Source organism: Salvelinus sp. IW2-2015, linkage group LG11 (assembly GCF_002910315.2).
Source record: "Salvelinus sp. IW2-2015 linkage group LG11, ASM291031v2, whole genome shotgun sequence".
Classification (NCBI taxonomy): domain Eukaryota; kingdom Metazoa; phylum Chordata; class Actinopteri; order Salmoniformes; family Salmonidae; genus Salvelinus; species Salvelinus sp. IW2-2015.
This window is the reverse complement of record NC_036851.1, coordinates 34,435,992-34,460,483: the sequence shown is the minus strand read 5'-3', so window position 1 is coordinate 34,460,483 and position 24,492 is coordinate 34,435,992. Positions and strand designations below refer to the sequence as shown.

The window sequence follows — 24,492 nt, the reverse complement described above, 5'->3', positions numbered from 1 at the left end:
CACACGGGCTGGCGGCGTTCTGGATGAGTTGTAGGGGTTTAATGGCACAGGCAGGGAGCCCAGCCAACAGCGAGTTGCAGTAATCCAGACGGGAGATGACAAGTGCCTGGATTAGGACCTGCGCCGCTTCCTGCGTGAGGCAGGGTCGTACTCTGCGAATGTTGTAGAGCATGAACCTACAGGAACGGGTCACCGCCTTGATGTTAGTTGAGAACGACAGGGTGTTGTCCAGGATCACGCCAAGGTTCTTAGCACTCTGGGAGGAGGACACAATGGAGTTGTCAACCGTGATGGCGAGATCATGGAACGGGCAGTCCTTCCCCGGGAGGAAGAGCAGCTCCGTCTTGCCGAGGTTCAGCTTGAGGTGGTGATCCGTCATCCACACTGATATGTCTGCCAGACATGCAGAGATGCGATTCACCACCTGGTTATCAGAGGGGGAAAGGAGAAGATTAATTGTGTGTCGTCTGCATAGCAATGATAGGAGAGACCATGTGAGGATATGACAGAGCCAAGTGACTTGGTGTATAGCGAGAATAGAGAGGGCCTAGAACAGAGCCCTGGGGACACCAGTGGTGAGAGCACGTGGTGCGGAGACAGATTCTCGCCACGCCACCTGGTAGGAGCGACCTGTCAGGTAGGACGCAATCCAAGCGTGGGCCGCGCCGGAGATGCCCAGCTCGGAGAGGGTGGAGAGGAGGATCTGATGGTTCACAGTATCAAAGGCAGCCGATAGGTCTAGAAGGATGAGAGCAGAGAGGAGAGAGTTAGCTTTAGCAGTGCGGAGCGCCTCCGTGACACAGAGAAGAGCAGTCTCAGTTGAATGACTAGTCTTGAAACCTGACTGATTTGGATCAAGAAGGTCATTCTGAGAGAGATAGCAGGAGAGCTGGCCAGGACGGCACGTTCAAGAGTTTGAGAGAAAAGAAAGAAGGGATACTGGTCTGTAGTTGTTGACATCGGAGGGATCGAGTGTAGGTTTTTTCAGAAGGGGTGCAACTCTCGCTCTCTTGAAGACGGAAGGGACGTAGCCAGCGGTCAAGGATGAGTTGATGAGCGAGGTGAGGTAAGGGAGAAGGTCTCCGGAAATGGTCTGGAGAAGAGAGGAGGGGATAGGGTCAAGCGGGCAGGTTGTTGGGCGGCCGGCCGTCACAAGACGCGAGATTTCATCTGGAGAGAGAGGGGAAAGAGGTCAAAGCACAGGGTAGGCAGTGTGAGCAGAACCAGCGGTGTCGTTTGACTTAGCAAACGAGGATCGGATGTCGTCGACCTTCTTTTCAAATGGTTGACGAAGTCATCAGCAGAAAGGGAGGAGGGGGGAGGAGGGGGAGGAGGATTCAGGAGGGAGGAGAAGGTGGCAAAGAGCTTCCTAGGGTTAGAGGCAGATGCTTGAATTTAGAGTGGTAGAAATTGGCTTTAGCAGCAGAGACAGAAGAGGAGAATGTAGAGAGGAGGGAGTGAAAGGATGCCAGGTCCGCAGGGAGGCGAGTTTTCCTCCATTTCCGCTCGGCTGCCCGGAGCCCTGTTCTGTGAGCTCGCAATGAGTCGTCGAGCCACGGAGCAGGAGGGGAGGACCGAGCCGGCCTGGAGGATAGGGGACATAGAGAGTCAAAGGATGCAGAAAGGGAGGAGAGGAGGGTTGAGGAGGCAGAATCAGGAGATAGGTTGGAGAAGGTTTGAGCAGAGGGAAGAGATGATAGGATGGAAGAGAGAGAGTAGCGGGGGAGAGAGAGCGAAGGTTGGGACGGCGCGATACCATCCGAGTAGGGGCAGTGTGGGAAGTGTTGGATGAGAGCGAGAGGGAAAAGGAAACAAGGTAGTGGTCTCGAGACTTGGAGGGGAGTTGCAATGAGATTAGTGGAAGAACAGCATCTAGTAAAGATGAGGTCAAGCGTATTGCCTGCCTTGTGAGTAGGGGGGGAAGGTGAGAGGGTGAGGTCAAAAGAGGAGAGGAGTATCACTTGAACTATATATTATCACTGATGCCCAGCATAAGGCAAGAAACAATGCATTACTTTTTTTTGCAACTTTTTTAAAATCAATCATAGTCGCACACCTCATGTAGCCTAGCCCATAGGCCTATATGTTTTGATAAGGTTTGTATCACAACTAAAGTGGCCAAATAACTTTTTTTAATTGAGCACATTAATCCGCTTAACAATGGGTGTAGAGCCTAACTGGCATACATACAGTTGAAGTCGGAAGTTTACATACACCTAGGTTGGAGTCATTAAAACTCGTTTTTCAACCACTCCACCAATTTCTTGTCAACAAACTATAGTTTTGGCAAGTCGGTTAGGACATCTACTTTGTGCATGACAAGTCATTTTTCCAACACTTGTATATAGACAGACTATTTCACTGTATCACAATTCCAGTGGGTCAGAAGTTTACATACACTAAGTTGACTGTGCCTTTCAACAGCTTGGAAAATGTCAGAATGTCATGGCTTCTGAAAGGCTAATTAACACAATTCGAGTCAATTGGAGGTGTACCTGTGCATGTATTTCAAGGCCTACCTTCAAACTCAGTGCCTCTTTGCTTGACATCATGGGAAAATCAAAAGAAATCAGCCAAGACCTCAGAAAAAAAATTGTAGACCTCCACAGTCTGGCTAATCCTTGGGAGCAGTTTCCAAAATGTCTGAAGGTGTCACGTTCATCTGTACAAACAATAGTATGCAAGTATAAACACCATGGGACCACGCAGCCATCATACCACTCAGGAAGGAGACACGTTCTGTCTCCTAGAGATGAAGGTACTTGGGTGCGAAAAGTGCAAATCAATCCCAGAACAACAGCAAAGGACCTTGTGAAGATGCTGGAGGAAACAGGTACAAAAGCCAGACTACGGTTTGCAACTGCATGTGCAACTGCACATGGGGACAAAGATCATACTTTTTGGAGAAATTTCCTCTGGTCTGATGAAACAAGAATAGAACTGTTCGGCCATAATGACCATCGTTATGTTTGGAGGAAAAAGGGGGATGCTTGCAAGCCGAAGAACACCATCCCAACCATGAAGCACGAGGGTGGCAGCATCATGTTGTGCGGGTGCTTTGCTGCAGGAGGGACTGGTGCACTTCACAAAATAGATGGTGTCATGAGGAAGGAAAATTATGTGGATATATTGAAGCAACATCTCAAGACATCAGTCAGGAAGTTAAAGCTTGGTCGCAAATGGGTGTTTCAAATGGACAATGACCCCAAGCATACTTCCAAAGTTGTGGCAAAATGGCTTTAGGACAACAAAGTCAAGGTATTGGAGTATCACAAAGCCCCGACCTCAATCCCATAGAAAATATGTGGGCAGAACTGAAAAAGCGTGTGCGAGCAAGAATGCCTACAAACCTGACTCAGTTACACTAGCTCTGTCAGGAGGAATGGGCCAAAATTCACAAAATGCTTATTGTGGGGAAGCTTGTGGAAGGCTACTCAAACCGTTTAACCCAAGTTAAACAATATAAAGGCAATGCTAGCAAATACTAATTGAGTGTATGTAAACTTCTGACCCACTGGGAAAGTGATGAAAGAAATAAAACCTGAAATAAATCATTTCCTCTACTATTRTTCTGACATTTCACATTCTTAAAATAAAGTGGTGATCCTAACTGACCTAAAACAGGGCGTTTTTACTTGGATTAAATGTCAGGAATTGTGAAAAACTGAGTTTAAATGTATTTGGCTAAGGTGTATGTAAACTTCCGACTTCAACTGTATGCAGTACATGAGTTTCAGGTTTGGGGATGATAATTTTCACCATAAAAATGAACCTTTGATAATAAAAGCATTACATGCATAATCACATTTGCAGTCACTTTTGATGGTGTTTTCCTGCTAAATGGAACATTTAGCTTATAGCCTACTAATCTGTGTGCATTGCTGCATTTTTAATGTGAAGAAATAGCCTAATAGTTTATCAACATTTTAAGCTAAATGTTCTGATCTGTTGCGTTAGCCTTATTGCATAAAAAAGATTTGGGGATCTAGTGGTTCTATTAATTTGGGATCTATCACATCCCACAACTGTCCCAGACTATGTTGTATATTTATTTCTCGCACAATAGAATACATCAACTTTTGTACTATGGGGATAGTAGATTGACATTGGCTAGTGCTGTTTGTTAGGCCTACTCATCTTGTTGGTTGACAAAAAGTAAATGTGGACAGTTCTTCCAATATGCGCCTCAGAATTGGATAAGGATGCACGCAGTTGTGTTCCCGATGTGTCTGTCTTCACTTGTAGCCTGTGAGAAAGACCCAATCACGTGACGGAGAGCCATGTGAGTGAGAGGTGTTTCAGAGCACACAGCATGCAGGGAGAAGGGAATTATAATTATTATACTCTGCCCAAGGGCACAATGGCCTCTGGCCCCAAAAGGCATGGATTTTTTAGGGGGCATTACGGCCACACAAAGGGGATGCTGCTGGGAAATTCGAGGCATTATCAAGTCCTTGTCAAATTGTGAATGAGAGATTGATGAAGTGTGTACAGCCAGCGCAAAAAAAAACAAAGCATATCTCATGACTTTCTTGCGACTTTTTTCAAAATCATCATTAGAGTTGCATCATGCTATCAGACCTCAGGATAAGACCAGGATGCAGACAGGTCGAAGTAACAAAAGTTTATTACAAAAACAGGGGGCAGGGAAATGACAAGTCAAGGGCAGGCAGAGGTCAGTAATCCAGAGCAGAGTCCCAAAGGTACAGAACAGCAGGCAGAGGTCAGTTATCCAGGGCACTGTCACAAGGTACAGAACGGCAGGGTAAGGGCAGGTAGAATCGTCAAAACCTGGAAAACAGGAACTAGAGAGAAAACAGGAGTATGGCAACACCGCTGGTAGGCTGAACAAGACGAACTGGCAACAAACAGAGAACACAGGTATAAATACACAGGGGATAATGGGGCAGATGGGTGACACCTGGAAGGGGGTGGAGACAAGCACAAAGACAGGTGAAACAGATCAGGGTGTGACAATGCAGCCTTAGAATGTAATACAAATCTAAACATATAGCCCAACGTTTGTATCACAACTAAAGTTACATAAATAACTAAGTGAAGCATATAGGAGTACCTGTTTCTTTGTTAACTGCTTTTATTCAGCTTTGTTCAATTGTATTCTTCATACTATAAAATAATGCCACGGAATTCTAAGCAAATCTTGTCTGCTAAATTAACTAGTGCAGACCACAGCCATATGGCATAGCCAGATCAGGACCAAACGGAGTATGCATTTCTGTTCTTCTGAAATAGGTCTAAAGAAACATGATATGAAGAAAATGTAGTCTGTCTAAAATAAATAATGGATTTATAGGGAAGGTGTAAGCTATATTACATGGATTTATTAGACTTTTTAAAATGTAGATGTTCCAAAAGGTTTGCACCAGTGGAAGCCAGGAGATGCTAAATGTGTTTAAGTAAAAATGGTCCATTACCATGAGTCCAGCAGTTATTTGCTTGACAATTACCAGCTGATGAAATTTTGTGAACACCACAGGCCCTAATTGGAACTGACCCTGTATATGTCTTCTTACTTTCTCATGTTCTTATTTCTGGAGTGTTTTTGTTCTACCTTATGTTATTTGTAGTGCTACATTGATATTGATTACTGCATTGTTGGGTTTGGAGCTTAAAAGAAAGGCCTTTCACTGTACTTGTGCACGTGACATTAAAACTACATGTTTACTGTTATATTTATGTTGGTATCTGGTTTATACTGTAATAGCAATAAGGCACCTCCTGGGGTTTGTGATATATGACCAAATTACCACTGCTAAGGGCTGTATCCAGGTACTCCACTTTGCATCGTGCATAAGAACAGCCCTTAGGCGTGGTATATTGGCCAATATACCACACCTCCTCGGTCCGTATTGCTTAAATATAATAGCAGTTATAACTTTCATATAATAACGTTGATTAATGTGGAGATGATGACTAAGGTGACAGTAACTCGGATGTCCATTTTGCAGGTGGTAACCCCCAGTGTACCTGTTGGGGCGCAGTACTACCTGTCCTCTGGAGGTGTTGAGAGCTATGAAAGGGGGTGTCCCAGTGTAGCTACGGCCTGGAGTGTGACTGGGGCTATTGCCTACGAGATCATCTACATCAAGTCTCCCTTCACTGATGGCACCGCCACCAAGACCTCCCACAATATCATGAACTTCCAGGTAGACCCTTTTCCAATATACACAAGGGCTTGAATTGCCAGGGACTTCACAATACGATATTATCACAATACTTAGGTGCCAATACAATATGGATTCTCACAATTCTATATGATTCGATACTGCGATTTTGTTGTGATTTGATTTTCCAAAAATATTACTCACCATGTCTGCTGCAGAGAGCATGAGAAAATGTGTTTTGACTAGACAGACCCACCACTCAATGTGCTTCCGAATAAAGAAAACATATTGTACACAGCGTAATCCACACACACACGCACAGTAGTAGTAGCAGTAGTAGGATTCACTACAGTCTGGCAGGAGGCCAGCACTCTCCAGAGGGGGGTGTTGATGACAGATCACTGTGTGTGGGATCCTCAGGTGTGTGCTGGGTAAAGGCTGTGTAATATATATATATATATATATATACACACACACACACACACACACACACACTCTATGTATAGCCTATTCATTACACTAGGATGAGGTAACATATTCATGAGAGAAAAGCTTGTGTGTTAGAGTTCAGAATCTCTGAATAGCACTGAGATGTGATTAGAAGATGGCAAGAGCCTTTAATTGACCAGATATGGCAAATTTCCTCATTGATGGTCACTATTTACAATTGTTGTCAGCGTAAATAGTCAAACCTGTGAAATTAGAATTAGTGAGTAATTCTATTTTTATAAGAGGATCTACTGGAATGTCTTTCCTTCCATGAAATAACTCTGATGTGTTGACCCTGGTGGAAATAAAATTGTAGCGAAATTCAGTTGTGAGAGTGTCGCTTGTCCAGGCACTTGATCATAGAGCTACTGTATTAGGATCCTTTGTTTAATTGACATGTTCTGTTAATTGTCTATCATATCAGATGTAGCCTGGGTGGCTGTTCACCAGCCCAGATTAAATGGGCTATTTGTCAAATATGCTATAATCAAAGGAACGTTAGTGAATCCAAATACTTCATGGGGATAAAATGCTGTTAAAGATTATCATTAGATGGTGTGATTGCTGTGTGTCTGAAATGCAGAATTGTGTGTGGGTTTGTGTGATTGGTTTGTGTTTGTGTGTTGTGGGGCTGTGTTTGTTGACAATTGAGTGAGTGCAAAGCAGAGCAGATAGCCTAGCACTCTATAGGGCTCCAGCTGATTAGCCGGAGCTGCTGCAGTGAAAGAGAGAGAGGGAGACACTACAGTGTATGTATTAGTGGGAGAGAGGGAGGGAGACAGAGGAGATTGTGTGTGTGTGTGTGTATGCCAGTTGCGGCGCTACATCCCCTCTCCTGCCTCACTCTTCTATCACTTCCCCATTTCAAAAAAATCTGTTGCCTCTTTCACGGCTTACCTCTCTCACACTCTCCCCCTCTCTTCCTCATTCGTTCTTTTCTCCCTTCCCTCCTCCCGCAGCCCTCCCTCCCTTCGTTCCGACGCTCCGCGCCGAAGATGATACCTCCAATTTTGAGGAGCCTCCGGAGAAGCATCGGCCCTGGCAGGCGGATGGCTAGCGAGACCCCGTGCGGCCGAGCTTCCAGGGCCAGGACCTGCCCTTTCTAGGCTGGTTCTTCAACAGGGCGTTGACAGCACTGGCCAAGTCTGAGTAAGTACTGTACCTTGAGCTGCGTCAGTCAGTCGAACCCCTCTCCTCTCCCCTTGATAAGTGTCAGTCACAGGTGGTGGCTGGTTTGCCTTGTGGGTTGAAATTGAGCATTGCCACAGCAACACTCTCCAGGTATCCTCCAACCGTGTCTTTCTATATGCTGCCTGGGTCTATTGGCTGTTTTTTTTCTCATCTGCAGTGGCAGTGCTTGGCTGGTAGCTTTATAATGGCTTGGTGGCGATGTGCTGTCAGACAGAATGAGGGGATTCCCCCCCTCTCTCCTGTCTCCTTGGAGACAAGCCCCTATTTCATGCATTCTAACTGACTGTTTTTACCATTGAAACACAGCTGTCTGATTGAGAAATGAATGTTGGGATTGAGAATAAGAGGAGTGCCAGTGGTTTGTTGGCATCTGTCTACCTCTTCGACTGCTGTGGAGATCAGACCGATCAGAGCTGTGTGGTAGGAGAATGTAGCTTGCTTCTATTATTGAACCTTCACAGAGCTGGTTGGTATTCCGGTGAGTGTCGATGTCATGCACTGCTGTGAGGTAGAGGAGACTCTCCCTCTTCTCCCCAGTTGTGTGCATGTTAAGGGGCTCTGTCTTTGTTATTGCCCCTTGGTGTATAACGGCTTTGCCAGTTTAACAGCGGGGTGGTTTGTTTGATAATTGACTCAACTAGTTAGGGGTTTGCTAAATGCTAATTCCCTAATAATGCCCCAGCTGCATTTCTAGCACTGACTGTTCCCTGCGGCAGGTTAATTGCAGAAGCTGCTAGATACAGAGGAGCAGGAGGACAAAAAGACAAAAAAATACTAAACAAAAAGCAAGATTGGGCTAGTCAGAGAAAGGAGAGATGCAGATTGGTGAAGATAATGTATTTTTATGGAAACCAGGATGTTATTTGTCCCCACCCCCATTGTTCTCCCTTTCTTTCTCTCTCCCCCGCTCTCTTCCCTGTTTTTACATTCACATATTTTTCTTCTCTCCCACGGTGCTGTAGAGCTCTAACAAACAGTGATCTGTTTTTGGTTTTCTTTTTTGCTCTGCTTTTAATGACAACAAACAAGCAGCTCAATCAAGACAGAAGTTTGTGTTACCTATGCAGATTTKATTAAAATGCTCATTATGCCCAATGATGGGAAAATGCAGATCAATCCAGGCAAAATGCAAATCGACATCTGTTTAGCAGACTAGGAGCAGATGGGATCTCCTGTAGCTGACCTGTGCAAACATGTAACCACACAGAACCTGCCCAGCCATCAGTTCTGGCTATCTTAGACAATGTAGCCAGCACTGACCATCCATCTATTACCTCTGCACAGTGTGATGCCGGCAGCAATACCCATCGTGTGTTCGCTGTTGACCAGCCTCCGTCTCTCCCAGAGGCATTGAGATGAGGGATATATCTCGCTCAGTACGCCCTCAAGGAAAACTGGTGCTGATTTTGGTGGATGCATGTACCCATTTCTGTCATTTCAATGTATCAGTCAGTTTCAATCTGTATTAATGTGTTGGTGGTCCTGATCGCTCTAGGAAATGTGCTGTTGTGTTTACACAGCAGATTTCTAGTTTGGCATTTGACTATTTTCTCATGGTTTGTATGTTCATAATTTGACGGACCATTTGTCGTTATGTAAACAAGATTCTCTGTGATAGATATTGGTGAAAGTGGAATCTATATTGTTTTCATATGCAAATATTCATTAATTAATGTCATTCACATCTTTTTATAGTAGTCAGGGAAAATACAAAATGGTTCAAACATAATCCTTTTTGATTGAATCTATAAAAACATGTTTTCCAGAGCCAGAAAACTAAATGGATCCCTGTGAGATTTAAGCACTTCATTTCTATGATATACTGTGATCTGTAGTGGTGAAGGAATGACAGCAAGAGAAGTCTTCATTTTTTAAGAATTAGGTCTAGACATCATTTGTTTACTCCTATGACAACAAAAACATAAGCCTGTGATAAAAAACAAGTGAAGAAAGTCTCTTATTTTAAGGCGATAGTTCCGTCCTCCAACATCAAGCGGTCGATTTATTGTACCTTCCCTTTAATATCTTAATCCTCTCAATTAGTCATCTAAATACCACACATTAACCTTCTAAGCATGAGAGGATTGACTTCAAATTCAATGTCTGCCGACTCTGTCTTGACTTTTCAGATTGACTCAACATAGTCTAGAATAGATGGACGCTGTACCAAATTATATTGAGAGGAGAAATAGGCCTAGTTGCTTTGAAGCAAAGCTAAATGAAATCGTATTATAAATGCATTCTTTTTTAGCTTGAATGGCAGTCATGAAATAAGCTATTGAGTGCCAATAAAAATTACACATTTGTCAAACTCAAGGAGCATATGCCTTTGCGTTCAATTCAAAATGTATTTATTTTTGTCAAAGAATGGTGTATTAAATTTGTTCTCCCCTATGTCTTTTCCTAGGCCAGTGGCTTCAGGCCTCAACTCTCCTGCCAAAACCAACTCCATGGAGAAAAAGCTTCATATTAAAAAGCAAAGATCTAGTTGAAACTCATTGCAAATGTCACAAGGTAATGTGCAGCTTTTTTTTTTTCCTTCGCTTTTTCCCCTGGAAATGGGCCACATGTTAATGAGCATTTTATCTTTATTTTAATAACTAATTGAAAATCACAGAGAAATTAGGAGATTGTAGTGGAGTTATGTGGATGATGCGCAGCATAGCATACATGACAGACTCTCTAGCTGGGTATTGATTTCAGTGCAACTATAACCAATAGAGTCTTATCTAGAATCAGCTTTTAAACCAATCAATAACAGTTAATTAATTATGTATTGATTACCAGATATCGCCTGCCCTATCTTGTGACATTTACAGTGATATAGAGCAAACTTTAAATATAAGCACCTTTTGAGTGACAATATCCCTTCTCCTTTGGTAAAATTGTATACAACTCTGAGAAACCTTTGGAGTGACAGTACAATATTACGTGTCGGTGTCTCTTGTGGCTTACGCCCTAGATGGAGCAGGAGATCTCTAGGTTTCAGCGCAAGATGACTGACCTGGAGTCAGTTCTGCACCAAAAGGATGTGGAGCTTAAGGCCTCTGAGACCCAGAGGACCATCCTGGAGCAGGACCTGGCCACCTACATCACAGAGTGCAGCGTGAGTACCTTATTATAGTGCATGATCTCAAAATATGTCAGTGTGTTGGTTTCTTATCTACATCTATACGTACAGTAACTACATCAGAGTTCAGTTCAGTGCGACTACCTTATAGCGTGTACACTGTYACATCCATGTTGCTGTAAAATACATGTTGAGGTGACATTTTAGTGCATTGGGATTCAATTACAAAGTAACACGTGTGCATGTGTTTTGTGTGTTTTTTTGTGCATGCATGTATGTGTGTGTGATATATGCGTTTCAACAGAGCTTAAAGCGCAGCCTGGAGGCAGCACGTGTGGAGGTGTCTCAGGAGGATGACAAGGCTCTGCAGCTGCTGCATGACATCAGAGAGCAGAGCAACAAGATGCAGGAGATCAAGGAACAGGTAGAATTATACTCCCTTACGGTGAACATCATGCTTACTAAACTCACACCAAGGGTCGTATGCATCAAGCATCTCAGAGTATGGGTTCTGATCTAGGATCAGACCCCCCTGTCCATCCAGCTTAGCCTATCCGTATGACGTAAAAGGCTAAACGGATCCTAAATCAGCACCTACTCTGAGACACTTGATACATACGGCACCAAACCTACTAACTAACCCTCTGCCTTTGAGTTGTAACACAAACTAAGGCTGTGTCCAAAACTCAAGACATCTCCCCTTGTTAGATGTTCTTCTAAAGGAAACACAATTTTGTAGACTTTCCCAAAATCTAGAACAAATAAAATGCACTCTAGTAAGAACCAATGATGTATATCTATGATCAGGACTCCTGAAATCATTGAATGGTTGATGAGAACCATTTTAGTTCATTGTGTAGCCTAGTCCTAGCCAGTCCAGTGTTACTGTTCTGCTCTTCCATCTCTGACTCATTATGCATTATACGGTCATCATTGGAACATCCATCATACAGGAAACGCTTTCACATTTGCAATGCATATACACTTTAATGCAGTATATTGCACTCATTACCAATTCCTCTCACTATAGTATTTATCTTTATTGTAACTCAATGCTGTGACCCTTCAAACATAGACACAAGGACACACACACAATCCTTTGTAGAAACTAGCCTGGTGTAGCTCTGCAGTCTAACTCTCTGGTCTGCTGTGAATCTCTGGGTGAATGTCTGTGGTAGGACATCTAGGAGCCAGTGGATGATGCCCTCTGTGGCAGGCAGCAGTATGAGAGAGGGAGAGTTCCACACCCACCATAGGGATCAGGCTTAGCAAGCCTCTCTTAGTCTGTGATTCATCATCATATACTGTCCAGCAGCAGAAAGGCTCATGCTACAGCTGTTAGTACAACAAGCCGTTTAAACCCACCGTCTCAATGAGAAGCTCATTCTACAGCTGTTAGTACAAGCCGTTTAACCCCACCGTCTCAATGAGAGGCTCATTCTACGGCTGTTAGTACAACAAACCAGCGCTGGTCGGATATTATCAATTAGAAATGGGTTTGTGAATCATAAATGGAAAAGCATACTTTTTATTTTGACATTATAATTATTATAAGGAAGCGGTTTGCCATCCTGAAGGCTGGATGTCATTATAGCAGGGATCTCCAGCAGGTCGATCACAGACCACCTATGAGTAGCTCACCAAACAATTCTGAAAGTGTATGTATTTTTCATGTGTTCCATCGCAAAATGTCATAAACAAATATCACAAGTATAAGACACCTCAAGCTCCCGGCTACTATCCAGTCAAATCCACATTGGCATTATCCCACCCCAGGTTGGGCTTAAAAAGTTAAAGGTAACACAATGTCTCCCTAATAATTTCCAGCAACGTTGCCCATGTATGTCTGTGGTGCGCGCATTTGTCTCATTCAATTCATGTAGCCAGTAGAGAAAGAGATTTTCTTTTCAGCCCTTTAAAATGGTTTTCCATTTCTGATTTAAGCAAGGACATGGACTCAGAACATCCAATTGTATTGTTTCTCTATGAATAATTGTAATTTTGAGAGTGAAACTGAAAAGAATCCCAAACCAGGAAAAACAGAATTCAGAAAAATACAAAGAGAGCCTAAAACAAAATACAAAGAGAGCCTTTGAAAGCTAGGGTAAAATGTATGAGTAGCTCACAATGTTTCATAATTAAAAATTAGCTCTCATGCGTCACTGCACAGCTATTTTCAGGTTTCTCCAGAGACGTTTGATTGTGTTCAAGTCCGGGCTCTGGCTGGGCCACAAAGACATTCAGAGACTTGTCCCGAAGCCACTCCTGCGTTGTCTTGGCTGTGTGCTTAGGGTCGTTGTCCTGTTGGAAAGTGAACCTTCGCCCCAGTCGGAGGTCCTGAGTGCTCTGGAGAAGGTTTTCATCAAGGATCTCTCTGTACTTTGATCTGTTCATCTTTCCCTCAATTCTGACTYGTCTCCCAGTCCCTGCCGCTGAAAAACATCCCCACAGCATGATGCTGCCACCACCATTCTTCTCCATATGGATGGTGCCAGGTTTCCTCCAGATGTGACACTTGGCATTCAGGCCAGACTTCAATCTTGGTTTCATCAGACCAGAGAATCTGTTTTCTCATGGTCAGAGTCTTTAGGTGCCTTTTGGCAAACTCCAAGCGGGCTGTCATGTGCCTTTTACTGAGGAGTGGCTTCCACTCTACCATAAAGGCCAAATATATTACACTCCTTTCTTGAAAAATGTATATCTTTTCACCTATTGAAACCTGGGATTCATACTTTAGTTGTAACATTACTGTCCTTTACTTTCATTGAAAAATATCCTCAACTTTGTCTAAATTTACTTGACTTGCTGATAGGGAACAGTGGAGGAAATTGTTGGAAAGTTGTGTGCTCACTATTAGTAAGGGGAGACGGGGAAATTGTTACAAAAGTCTTTAGATCTATTATAGACATGTTGGCGAACCTATTGGACATAGGCCTTCAGTGTGTGACCGGCTCTTGATGATAAAAGGACAGCAACCGTAATTCCAGCAATCATGTAGGAGAGTGCACTTTTTGTAAAACACAAAAGGGCTAGTGGTGTAGTGGAGGCTATACACAGGTATACGCCCGATACCCAATTTTTTTGCAGTGGGCATTGCGTACACTCACTTCTTAATTCCTCCTGTTGTGTATCAAAGTAGTGTAGTGGAGGTATAGACATATTAATGATGTAGTACAATAGCGAAATCATGCACAAAGTAGCCTACACATTCGCAAAGCACGTAAAATATATTCACATGCGCACATTTTACATTTTAGTCATTTAGCAGAAGCTCTTATCCAGAGCGACTTACAGTAGAGTGCATACATTTTATTACATTTTTTACATACTGAGACAAGGATATCCCTACAGGCCAAGAGCAGACGCTCTTATCCAGAGCGACTTACAGTAGAGTGCATACATTTTATTACATTTTTACATACTGAGACAAGGATATCCCTACCGGCCAAACCCTCCCTAACCCGGATGACGCTATGACAATTGTGCGTCGCCCCACGGATCTCCCGGTTGCGGCCGGCTGCGACAGAGCCTGGGCACGAACCCAGCCCAGCCTGGGCRCGAACCCAGAGACTCTGGTGGCGCAGCTAGCACTGCGATGCAGTGCCCTAGACCACTGCGCCACCCGGGAGATGGTGGCGGTCCCGCCACCCGCACAGCACACACAGCCTAGTTTCAGCATTATATTATCTGCAGGCAGCAAGAGCGTGTAGCTCTCAACTGGTTGTCACATGGAGCAGCTCACAGAAGAATGACATCGGTAGCCGGTAGGTATTTCAACTTATGATACACTACACGATCAAAAGTATGTGCTCGACAAACATCTCATTCCAAAATSACGGGCATTAATATGGAGTTTGTCCCCTCTTTGCTGCTATAACAGCTTCCACTCTTCTGGGAAGGTTTTCCACAAGATGTTGGAACATTGTTGTGGGGACTTGCTTCCATTCAGCTACAAGAGCATTAGTGAGGTCGGGCACTGATGTTGGGCGATTAGGCCTGGCTCACAGTCGGCGTTCCAATTCATCCCATGGGGTTGAGGTCAGGGCTCTGTGCAGGCCAGTCAAGTTCTTCCACACCGATCTCGACAAACCATTTCTGTATGGACCTCGCTTTGTGCACGGGGGCATTGTCATGCTGAAAGAGGAAAGGGCCTTACCCAAACTGTTGCCACAAAGTTAGAAGCACAGAATGTCATTGTATGCTGCAGCGTTAAGATTTCCCTTCACTGGAACTAAGGGGTCTAGCCAAAACCATGAGAAACAGCCCCATACAATTATTCCTCCCCAACCAAACTTTACAGCTGGCACTACGCATTTGGGCAGGTAGCATTCTTCTGGCATCCGCCAAACTCAGATTTGACGTCGGCCCGCCAGATTTTGAAGCGTGATTCATCACTCCAGAGAATGCATTTTCACTGCTCCAGAGTCCAATGACGGTGAGCTTTACACCACTCCAGGCGATGCTTGGCATTGCGAATGGTGAACTTAGGCTTGTGTGCGGCTGCTCAGCCATGGAAACCCATTTCATAAAGCTTCCGACGAACGGTTATTGTGCTGACGTTGCATCCAGAGGCAGTTTGAAACTCGGTAGTGAGTGTTGCAACCGAGGACAGATGATTTTTACGTGCTTCAGCACKCGGCGGTCCYGTTCTGTGAGTTTGTGTGCCCTACCACTTCGCAGCTGAGCCGTTGYTGCTCCTAGACGTGTCCACTTCACAATAACAGCACCTACAGTTGACCTGGGCAGCTGTAGCAGGGTAGCAATTTGACTAACTGACTTGTTGGAAAGGTGGCATCCTATGATGGTGCCACATTGAAAGTCACTGAGCTCTTCAGTAAGACCATTCTACTGCCAATGTTTGTCTATGGCGATTGCATGGCTGTGTGCTCAATTTTATACACCTGTCAGCAACAGGTGTGACTGAAATAGCAGAATCCACTAATTTGAAGGGGTGTCCACATACTTTTGTATAATATAGTGTATCTACCAGTAAATGCTAACTAAGGCAACAATGGGTATGCAAACCAGGGATTGAACAAGTTTGGTCCTTAGTCTAGTAGGTTAGTAGGCTATTTGCGAGTCATCCTGACTGTTTGCATGAACATTTCTAAAGGCTGACAGAATGATATAATGCTGACTTATCAATGGGGAGGGCATTTGTTTTGCTCAATTGAATTAAAAGGCAACTACACCTTCCAAAAATATGTTTTCGATTTTTCCCAGACCTCAAAAATGGTCTCTTGATGTGGTTGGTTTAAGCATTGTTGTGGACATCAGTGTGAAGATCTGAAAAATCAATAGGAAAATATAGAATTTTTCACACAGGGTTCCTTTCCTTCACACAGGACCCACTACACCACTTGCATAGGGCCGATTTGAAAGACAGCAGTCCATTCACTCCGACATAATAAGCCAGTAGGTCCCAATCATAAGAATACAAAAACAACCATTAGGCAAAGCATTTCCCAATCGAAATGTACCACTACTACAACGCATTGCAAAAAAACATTTCCCATTTAACACACAAAGTAACCACTGATCTAAGGTTTAAATGCAACAATGTTTCACACAGGTTATTTTCAAAGAGATGGCTAACAACAGCAAGCGTGCTGCAATAAAAAAACACAGTTCCACTCACCAGATGATGATCATTTGCAACTTTACTTCTTGTTGAAAGTTATTCTTGAAAAGGGAGAAGCTAACAAACTAGCAACAACATCCTCTTCGATAACACCTGCTGCAGCCGCTGCAAACTAACCTACAACAAAAGCTAGCTAGAACTTGGGAAAACTACTGCTCACTATCAGACAGTGACCAGTTGGCCTTTAAGAAGGCAGAAGTTTCCATTCATTTTTGTAAAAACAGTCCCACCATTACAAGTCAATGTGATTGGTTGATTCTTCTGTCACTCCAAAATGTTGCCCTAATACATTTGATTGGTAGATGCATTCTATCAAGCTTCTGATGGCCTGCTAGGCAATGGCTGACTTAGCTAGCTAAATATATCTCCCCAGAGACCACAAATGAAAAATCCTGATTGGATCTTTTTTTCTCTTCAGTGTTAACCTTTCTAACAAAAACTGAACAGATTAAATCAGAACATAATTATATTATTAATCCTTAGAATTAACAGATTAAATCAGAACATAATTATATTATTAATCCTTAGAATTTCTATGAAAGCGTAGAAGGCTCTTATTGTTCCCCACTGTGTTTGGGTTAGTAAACTTTGGTGAGTGGCTCTATTTGCCCTCAGCATGCATTTCTTTTCACCATTCTGAATGTCTAAAAGATCCATATGTTTTTTCTGAAATATGAACACAGAAATACTGCACATTTTGAACTCTTATTGTGGTGACGATTTGACAAAATTACAGTCATGGTCTTGAATTGGACCCAACATTTTCTGGTCTCGGACCGCTCGTCTCCCTCCCGGTCTCGGTCTTGACTCGATTCTCTCCGGTCTTGAATAGGTCTCGCTTTAGGTGGTCTCGAACACAACACTGTATATTATGTCTCTTCCTTTGCCTTCTGCTCCAGGAGTACCATGCCCAGCTGGAGGAAATGCAGGTCACTATCAGACAGCTGGAAGAGGACCTGTCGGCCGCCCGGCGCCGTAGTGACCTGTACGAGTCAGAGCTTCGAGACTCCCGGAACACTAGCGAGGAACTCAAGAGGAAGGCTGTGGACTACCAGCAGAGAATCCAGAAGGTGTGTGTGTGTGTGTGTGTTTGTTTGTTTGTTTGTGTGTGTGTGTTTGTGAAACTGAGTAGGCCAGGAGAGGAGGTTTTTCCTATGTTGCCACTGAAAGTAATCTACAGTTGTTGTGAACTGTGAATGCTAACATGTATGCATGTCTCCTCAAGGCGAAGGAGCAAGGGAAAGCCGAGGTAGAGGAGCTTCTTTGCAAACTGGAGAAGGTATGTCCTAATGTCCTGTCCATGGATGAACTGTACTGCTGAGGAGATAATAGACAATGTGCTCACTCATACTCTTCAAAATGGTTGGGTTCTGAATCCTCGTTTTGTAAAGTCCATAGGGAATGAAATGGATAATATCAAAAATGTATGTATTGCCTTGCACTGATGCGTTTTGGCCTCCGCCTTCTTCAGCATGCAGAGATTGGGTCCCATTATTAATAGATCAATTTCACACATTGACATTACAGTCAGCTAATCTTTCACACTGTTTTTCAGACCAATGCTGAACAGCAAGTGAAAATCCAGGAACTCCAAGACAAACTTTCCAAGGTACATTTTCTATTGTTTTCTTCTGACGAGACACTATGGGAATTGCTTGAACTGATAATTAGAAATGTTGTTAGATATTTGCCAAAAAAGGTTGACCTATCCCTTTAATGGACCCAAATTAATAGTTAGTCATCAGCTGTCATCACTGTGGTCCAATAGGTACAAAGCGCTGAATAGTTTTGATGTAATGAGTCATTGACATTCACAATTGACACAAGTTGTGATAAAAAACTATTCTTGGCTAAATGCTCCCGAGTGGCACTGCATCTCAGTGCTAGAGGCGTCACTACAGACCCTGGTTCGATCCCGGGCTGTATCACAACCGGCCGTGATCGGGTGTCCCATAGGGCGGCGCACATTTGGCCCAGCGTCGTCCGGGTTAGGGGAGGGTTTGGCCGGGGTAGGCCGTCATTGTAAAATAAGAATTTGTTCTTAACTGACTTGCCTAGTTAAATAAAGATTAAACCCAAAAATAAAAAGCCATTTATTTGCATTGTGTCATGCCCTTTGCTCCCTCTGTGTTGGAAAACTTGGCATTAAAAAGTAATGAAGCCTAAGGGGCTTTGTTGTCTCCACACGCTGTTTCATTTGACCCTTGACCCCAAGGCTGTGAAAGCCAGCACAGAAGCCACAGAGCTGTTGCAGAACATCCGGCAGGCTAAAGAACGTCTGGAGCGGGAGCTGGAGCGCCTGCGAAGCAAGGCCGACCCCAGCGACACCCTCCGACGACGTCTCAGAGAGACCGAGGTACAGACTAGACAGTCATATTTGTGATTGTTTGTTTTATTGTTTGCATTGTAATATCCATGTATTTCAGTGTTGTTGACTGTCCTGTGGGTATTATTATGAACTTGAACGTTGTGTGTCCTGCAGGAGGGTAAGAAGACCCTGGAGAATCAGGTGAAGCGTCTGGAGATGGTGGAGCGGAGGGAGATCAAGCTGAAGGACGATATCCAGACCAAATCCCAGCAGATCCAGCAGATGGCTGATAAGATCCTGGTGAGAGATGAGGGATAAGGTTCCTCTTAAAACGCTGACTCCCCTCCACTCCTCTATTCCTCTCTTCCTTACCCCCTTATCCCAGAACACCGCTGTAGAGTGGGCACATACACACACACAGTCGTATACATATGCACAGTCGGATGCCACACACACACACACACACACACACACACACACACACACACACAACACACACACACACACACACACACACACACACACACACACACACACACACACACACACAACACACACACACACCAAACACACACACACACACACACACACACACACACACACACACACACACACACAGAGAATACCCTGCTTGCTGCCCCATGGCATGCACACACACACACATTTCTTTCTCTTGGGATGTCCCGCCTGCTGTCACAAGCCACAACAGATCCGCTGCTCACACAGGGGACGTCTTTCCTTACACATTCCGCTGGCTGTGCTGCACTCCAACATGAAACGCCACCACTACCACTGTGTCATGGACAAACAGCTCTTCCAAGCGAGTTTCTCTGTCATGGACTTAGTGACAGTGTGGATAGTGCTTTCATCATCCATACTGTGTTTCCTTTTATGTTCATTTTGTAGTTTCTTCTTGTTACTTTGTGTACATTGTGAATATTCATGGCTGTGTGTGTTTTGGCTGGTACAGGAGCTGGAGGAGAACCTGAGGGAGACCCAGTCCACAGCCCAGCGGATGGAGGCTCACCTGGTGCAGAAGGAGAAGCTCTACGAGGACAAAATTAAGGTAGAGTGGACTTTCAGTCATCCTTGCAACCTGCATGATGAGCATGCTGTCTTTCTATATTGAAAAGTGTGGACAAGTCAGCTACCTGGTCACCTGGCTTTGTTGATCCCCTTCAACCAGGGGTCATGTTCAATACGGTAGACCGTGGCAAAACAATGTTTGCAACTGAAAAACAGAAATCTGTGTTCTTATTGGACATGGTCCGGTAGAAGTCTGCATTTCACTGTTTCAGTTTTTCTCCCTGCTGAACACTATCCAGGTCCTTGAGGCCCAGATGAAGGTGGACCTGGCAGACAAGGAGAGCTTGGAGTTCAAACGGGCCCACCACCAGGAAGAGGCCCGGGAGAAGTGCAAGCTCCTAAGTGAACAGAAAGCAGTAAGGACCATTTTCACAGAGATGTATATAAATAATACATTGTCAGAGAAAGAAGTAGAACACAATCTCATCAATTCTGCTCCAGCCTTATTTCTCCTGTTCAATTCAGTGATCAAACAGTGCTAAGAAACCAACATGAAACAAGGAACTGCCAAAAAAGTTTTAACTAGCGTACTCTGCACTTTTTACCTGACTGCACTTTGAATCTAGTTATTTAAAATAGTTCTGCACAAAGCTGTGTTGATTGTCCATACAGTAGGTGCAGGACTGTGTAGTGCAACAGTGCTTTCATTTTGGAGAGGAAAATTCTGTGCAAAGTGAACATTAATGTGAATTCAATCGCTTGTATGTAAGTCGGTCAGTTGCGAGACTGTAGATAAAAGTGGAGATGAGAACATTGAATGAAACGCATCATAAGCTGCATGTTATTGACCAGAAGCAAGCCAATTTAAGCGAGCAAGCTGAATAAAAGGGGCAGTGTATGCAGGAGCCTCAGAGATCTCTGCTACAGTTTGTGATTGTTTGAGGACAGATTCTCTGACATGGTTATGGGCTAAGTTCTGTTTGTTTTCTTTGGCGCTACGCTCAATTTGTCAATGGGAATCTTGTGGAGGTTAAAGGCTGGGATAATTCAGAGTATTCTGTTACACCGGGTCACTCTGCAAAGTCCTGGATTAAGTCTGTAATCTGGTTAATGTGATAGACTTGAGTTAGCTCCCGCTAATAGGCTTTTGGACCAGAGCCAGACGACATTTGACATTGACAGAAAGAGATTCTGGCCTGCACCTAAATGTAGCTTTAGCCTATGTATTCTATTCTTTTAGCGTTTCAATACAGTAGCTACAATCAGAGCCATATGTTTCTTTTATATTTAGTCCCAGTCTGAATATATGGGTCTGGCTACAATCTTCTACCATTTCTTAAACAGTTTCAAATGTCTGTGTTTTGATGGAAGTGATGAACAATGAACAGATATTTTTGTGTGTGATGAAAGCATTTTGCTTCATAAATAGATAGGATCACTTTGCATCCACGTCTCAATTATTGTGATACAGTGCTGCCTTGTGACATTTTTCACACCCGCCCTGGCACAGGTTTCAATTTATGTTCCCTTAAATTGAAAGGTAGAAATGCATTAAATTAGTTTTTTATTTCACATATTATTTCAAATATTTACATCAAAGTGTGATGCACTTCCTTTTTTTCCAGACTATCAACGCTATGGACTCCAAGATGAAGAATCTGGAACAACGGATCGCCGAGCTCTCCGAGGCCAACAAGCTAGCCGCTAACAGTAGCATCTACACCCAGAAAAACTTGTGAGTCCTAACAGTAGCATCTATATCCATAAAAAACATGTGAGTGTGGTGGCCTTCAACTGGGACTCCACACCCAACTAAACCCTCATGCCATCCCTTTATAGAACCAAAGTTGCATACAATACCAAATAAGTTTACTATTATCCCCCAAACAATGCATTTGGGTTGAAACCTCAATGGTATTCTCTCTCTCTCTCTCTCTCTCTCTCTCTCTCTCTCTCTCTCTCTCTCTCTCTCTCTCTCTCTCTCTCTCTCTCTCTCTCTCTCTCTCTCTCTCTCTCTCTCTCTCTCTCTCTCTCTCTCGGTCTCTCTCGGTCTCTCTGTCTGTGGTTGTGGTTGTGGCAGGAAAGCCCAGGAGGAGATGATCTCGGAGCTGAGGCAGCAGAAGTTCTACCTGGAGTCCCAGGCGGGGAAGCTGGAGGCCCAGAACGCCAAGCTGGAGGAGCACCTTGAGAAGATGAACCAGCAGGAGCAGAGCAAGAGGAGCCGTCTGCTGGAGATGGAGACCAGGCTCAGAGAGGTCAGAGTTGAAGTGAATTGAATTAACATTATTGATCCCCAGAGGGGAAATTTGACAAATGGGAGAGGATCCAGAGGAAAGGAGAAGGGGCCACTTGTATGGCGCAACAATAAGACTTTATTGGCTGGTTTCCTAGACACTGATTAAGCTTAGACCTGGACTAAAAACCATGCACATCTCCATTGAAAGTAATTTCTAGGCCAGGACCAGGCTTAATCAGTGTCTGGGAAACCAGCCCTAAAAGTGTTGACTTTGGCTGACATTTACACAAAGCTACTTGCATGCAACTTCAGTTGCAGTTTCAAGTGATACATCACCTCAAGCAACTTTACTGTTCCAAAGAAACAATTAATGCCTGATTAGACCCACACCCATGTATTATAAAATCCAAAGCAAAGCGATGACCCTTTAACCTCTGACCCTTTAACCTTTGGTATTCTAGATGGGCCTGGAGCATGATGAGCAGAAGCTGGAGATCAAGCGTCAGGTGACGGAGCTGACATTGTCGTTGCAGGAGAGGGAGTCCCAGATCAGTGGGCTGCAGGCAGCACGCCATGCCCTGGAGAGCCAGCTGCAGCAGGCCAAGACAGAGCTGGAGGACACCACCGCCGAGGCCGAGGAGGAGATCACCGCCCTCAGGGTAGGAGAGGATATGAGAGGACGTTGGCAGGACAACCAGACAAGTCAACCTGCACAGCCATACACGCACATACACAACCAACCTGCCTCATGTAAATCACACCAGAGGTCAAGAATAATAATACATAATAATATATGCCATTTAGCAGATGCTTTTATCCAAAGCGACTTAGTCATGTGTGAGTACATTTCAGTTGCGGGTGGCCCCAGGAATCGAACCCATAATCCTTTTTGTTTCTTCAGGCTCACAGAGATGAAATCCAACGCAAGTTTGACGCCCTGAGAGACAGTTGCTCAGTAAGTGGAATTCCAACAAATTCTAAACGCAGGAAATGGTAGTATAGCATGTTGACTTTTTTGTGCGTTCAAGCAAAGCAATGAAACACCTACTTATTGAATTATGTTTGGTTGTGTGTGTTTTACCCCCATCAGGTGATAACAGACCTAGAGGAGCAGCTGACCCAGCTGAGCCAGGAGAACGCCGAGCTGAACCGACAGAACTTCTACCTATCCAAGCAGCTGGATGAGGCCACGGATGAGACGGACGACCGCCTGCAGCTGGGGCAGGACGTGGACCGCCTCCGCCGCGAGGTGGCCGACCGAGAGATGCACCTCAACAACCAGAAACAGGTGACAGACGTTTGCTCATCATTTGTTCTCTCTAACTTCCTGAATGTTTGTGATACTATGTTCAATGACTGAAGAACAGCTGGACCTGGGGCTGGGAGATATGGCCAAAATATCATATCATGGTATTTTATACATTTTTTACAGTATTTTGTGTTTTAGATTAATAAAAGTTCTAAATTTGCTTTATGAGTAGTGCGTGACCCTAGGGTGGCAACACATATATTCTAAGTGATTTCAATGGGTCTTTCTCCATTCTGATTGTTTTATACTGTTCAATTCAACTTCAACCTAAAATAATTTCCTGCATTTCCATCAATTTCCATCAATTTCCACATTTCCTGGACTCATTTGAGATCATTTCCACACTGCCACGATATGGGCAAAAATACTAGGCCTTATTTTTAACCATATGTCGCAATTGCGATTTAGATCAAAACACTTGGGTGAACTTTTGGAATCATGATTCCAAGAACACAGGATGAGATGTTACTATCCTTTGTGCAAGCACTTCCAAGAGTTCATGAACAGTGAGACTGGTGAAATTTGGGGAGCGCATCGTCAGTAGTGTACCTTTGGTTCCTAGGGTGTTTCGGCCTTTCACACTATACACCCTCCCCAAAGGCGGCCAGCGACAGGGTGATCAATCCTACGCTTGCGTCCCATTCCCAATTAGTCATAGGAGTTGCCTTGTTGTTGATAGCCAACGTCCCATGGGACTATGCATGGCAGGGGTGTCTTCCTCCCTGAGTCAAGCATTGTTGACCGCATACCTCCTGGCCCTCTCACTTCGGGGCCCAGCTGGGGTCTTTCCTCTTCATAATACATAATTATAATTAATATAATAATAATAATAATAATTAACCATATGTCGCAATTGCGATTTAGATCAAAACACTTGGGTGAACTTTTGGAATCATGGAAATATAATGTTTATTATAATTATATAGTTAGAATATAAATAATATTGGGCACTTTGAATACAGTGTTGCTTGACATATAAATGAATGAAAATGCCATGGACGAGTTATTGTGACAGGGTAGGAACCAAAGTAATGTTCCGTGTTTCCTAGGGGACCCTATAATCTTTGGCTACATTAAATCTTTATTCATATAGCCAA

General features: G+C 43.9%; 1 pseudogene; it reads left to right on the top strand.

Annotated features, from left to right (window-relative positions):
* The first annotated feature begins 10,240 nt into the window (after nt 1-10,240).
* Nucleotides 10,241-24,492, top strand: part of LOC111970697 (citron Rho-interacting kinase-like) — a 39,725-nt pseudogene continuing 25,473 nt past the window's right edge.